The following is a 4,110-nucleotide window of genomic DNA, read 5'->3' on the forward strand; positions in this document are numbered from 1 at the left end:
CCCGCCTTTCATATTCAGCTTTCTGCTTTTCTGCAAACAGCTCAACCTATCGGCAGTTTTGGAGGCCATGGCCGTGGGTGCGGTGTATCTTGCAGTACTGCTTGTCGGAGCCTCCTGGCTTGTCGGTGGCCACCAAGGCCCGGCAGGCGGCACACCCAGCAACCTCCTTGCCGGGGTCATTAGCCTTGGCCTTCTTGGGGGCACCGCGGTCGCCGGATCCCTCAACGGCAAGCACAGTCTTGCCCTTACGCTTCCTGTTGCGGTGCCGGCCCTTCATCGTCGGGGCGGCGGCGGCTTCGTCCATGGAGTCGGTTTCTGCACTGGCGTCCTCACCGGGGTACTTCCTTCCTCAGCCCGAGCACATCTATCTGCCAAAACATAAAGTTCGGCTAATTCCTTGACCTTGCTCATTGCCAGCTCTTCATGCATCTTACGGTTGCGTACGTTCTGATGGAATGCACTGATGACAACGGCGGGATGAACATCTGGGATGGTGTACTGCTGTGACGCCCGGGTAATTAGGCTACAGTAATCCCATGCTAATCGTGCCATGACACCTCGGTTACTGTTGCTGTCCTCGCAATAATTTGAAACCGTTCAAAATTCAAATTCAAATTTATGGCAAGAATAAAAGTTTTCAAAAATTAAAACAAAAATGTTCGGTGGTTGCCGAATATTACAAGGGTAATTATGGGGCAACAAACACCTTTTTGTAAAATGGCTAAATGGTTTAAAATGATTTAAACAGAAAGGAAAGAAATAATAAAAGAAAACAGAAAACAAACAAACAAAAAAGGGGAAAAGGAAAAGAACCCCCCGGGCCAGCCGACCCAACTGGCCGGCCCATTCGACCACCGGCCCAACTGGACAAAGGCCCAGCCGGCCACCCCACTCCCCCCATAACCCCCACCCCGGGTCAAACCCTAACCCCAACCACCCGCACTCCCCCCCCCCACGCCGTTCCCCCCCTCCCGATCCAATCTGGATCGGGGATGAGACCCTCACTCGCCCCACCCCGCTCGCCCCCCTCGCTCCCTCCCCGATCTGGATCGGGGGAGAAGGCGCCCGGACACCGCTCGACACCCCCCCCCCCCCCCCCGTTGCGCACCATGGCGCCCCCGCCCTCGTCGCCGAACCCCGACGCCGCCCGGTTCTGCCCCGCCATCGCCGAGAGCCGCCCCATCCCCGTCGCCACGCCGGACGCTCCGACCTCGCCGACGGACGCCGCTCGCCGGAGCCGCTCCACGTTGCCTCGCCTCCTCATCGGCTCCGTCAAGCCTCGCCGGACATCCTCATCCGCTTCGTCGTCGGACCACCCCAACCTTCCCCCCGAGCCCGCTGCCCGTGCCCTACTCCCTCCCCTGTGAGCTTCCCCTCTCCTCGTCCGTCACCGCGGTCACCGCACTCTGCGCACGCCCCTGGCCATCGCCCTGTACGTGCCTCGCCCGTGCTCACCGCGGCCTCGTCTCGCCCGGCGTGCCGTCGCGCCGAGCCGCACCCGCAGTGCTTCTCCTTCCCGGAGCGCTCGCACCTGCCGTGGCCCGCACCACCGCAGCCCCCTGCTACCTCCGACGCGACCACCATCGCCGCTGCTGGACACCCTTGGCCTCGCCTTCGGCCCCATGCTGGCGACCCCGCGACCGGATGGCCACGGCCTCGCCCCGCAACCGGGCGGGCTACGGCCTCCGCCCGGCGCCCACACCCGCTAGGCCTTTGGCCCACTGACAAAGGGGCCCCAGCCCCAGAACAAAAATGTTTAAAAAAAAGAGAGAATTAAAAATAATAATTAACTAATTAACTAATTAACTTAATTAACTTAATTAATTGTGTTTAACTAACCTAATCAATTAACTAAACTAATTAAACCTGTTTAGTTAGTCATAGACAATGACAGTAGGACCCACATGTCAGTTTGACTAGGTCAACTGATTAGTTGACTGCTGATGTCAGCATGACATCATGCTGATGACATTAATCTGTTTTTCGAATTAATTTAAATAATTAATTAAATTCCAGAAATTAATAAAATCTTTAGAAACTCATATCTTTTAATCCGTAACTCGGATTAAAATATTTTCAACATGAAAGTTGCTCAGAACGTCGAGACGTTTCCGGATACGCAACCCGTTCGTCCGCCACACCTCCCTAACCTATCGAACTCGTAACTTTCCCCCTCCGGATCCCTTGCCCGAAAATGTGAAACATCGGGGATACTTTCCCGGATGTTTCCCCCCTTCACCGGTATCACCTCATACCGCGTTAGGGCACCCCTAGCACCGTTACTGGTCTTGTCATGCATCGTTATGCATCTGTTTGCATTGTATTCATTGTTTCTTCCCCCTCTTCTTCCGCCAGACACCGAGACCGACGCCGCTGCTGCCCAGTACGACTACGGTGTTGACGACCCCTCTCTCTTGCCAAAGCAACCAGGCAAGCCCCCCCTTTGATCACCAGATATCGCCTACTCTTCTCTATACTGCTTGCATTAGAGTAGTGTAGCATGTTACTGCTTTTCGTTATTCCTATCCTGATGCATAGCCTGTCCTTGCTACTACTGTTGTTACCATTACCTGCTATCCTACTGCTTAGTATAGGATGCTAGTGTTCCATCAGTGGCCCTACACTCTTGTCCATCTGCCATGCTATACTACTGGGTCGTGATCACTTCGGGAGGTGATCACGGGCATATACGATATACTTTACACAGTTACATTACCTGTGATACTGTTCGGAGATGGGGGCTGAAGGGGCAGGTGGCTCCATCCCGGTAGAGGTGGGCCTGGGTTCCCGACGGCCCCCGACTGTTACTTTGAGGCGGAGCGATAGGGTAGGTTGAGACCACCTAGGAGAGAGGTGGGCCTGGCCCTGGTCGGCGTTCGCAGATACTTAACACGTTTAATGAGATCTTGGTATTTAATCTGAGTCTGGCTACTGGCCTATACGCACTAACCATCTACGCGGGGACAGTTATGGGCACTCGACGTCGTGGTATCAGCCGAAGCACTTCGTGACGCCAGCGACTGAGCGGCGCACGCCGGGTTGGACCGCGTAACGTGACTTCCTTTGTAATGGAGGTTGCTAGGTCTGCTCTCCGGCCGCGTACGCAACGTGCAGGTGTGCTATGGGCGATGGGCCCAGACCCCTGTGCGCTTAGGTTTAGACCGGCGTGCTGGCCTCTCTGTTGTGCCTAGGTGGGGCTGCGACGTGTTGATCTTACGAGGCCGGGCATGACCCAGAAAAGTGTGCCGGCCAAATGGGATCGAGCGTGTTGGGTTATGTGGTCAAATGACCTCTCTGCGGGGAAGTTAATCTATTCGAATAGCCGTGATCTTCGGTAACAGGACGACTTGGAGTTGTACTTTGACCTTATGACAACTAGAACCGGATACTTAATAAAACACACCCTTCCAAGTGCCAGATACAACCGGTGATCGCTCTCTCACAGGGCGATGAGGGGAGGATCATCGGTTAGGATTATGCTACGTGATGATACTTGGAGGACTTCAGTCTACTCTCTTCGACATGCTGCAAGACGGAGGCTGCCAGAAGCGTAGTCTTCGAAAGGACTAGCTATCCCCCTCTTATTCCGGCATTCTGCAGTTCAGTCCACATATGATAGCCTTATTCCAGTTGATACCAATGCATACATATGTAGTGTAGCTCCTTGCTTGCGAGTACTTTGGATGAGTACTCACGGTTGCTTTCTCCCTCTTTCCCCCCTATCCCTTCTACCTGGTTGTCGCAACCAGATGTTGGAGCCCAGGAGCCAGACGCCACCGTTGATGACGACTACTACTATTCGGGAGGTGCCTACTACTACGTGCTGCCCGCTGATGACGACCAGGAGTAGTTAGGAGGATCCCAGGCAGGAGGCCTGCACCTCTTTCGATCTGTATCCCAATTTGTGCTAGCCTTCTTAATGCAAACTTGTTTAACTTATGTCTGTACTCAGATATTGTTGCTTCTGCTGACTCGTCTATGATCGAGCTCTTGTATTCGAGCCCTCGAGGCCCCTGGCTTGTATTATGATGCTTGTATGACTTATTTATGTTTTAGAGTTGTGTTGTGATATCTTCCCGTGAGTCCCTGATCTTGATCGTACACATTTGC

This window comes from Triticum urartu, chromosome 5 (genome assembly GCF_003073215.2).
Source record: "Triticum urartu cultivar G1812 chromosome 5, Tu2.1, whole genome shotgun sequence".
Lineage (NCBI taxonomy): Eukaryota > Viridiplantae > Streptophyta > Magnoliopsida > Poales > Poaceae > Triticum > Triticum urartu.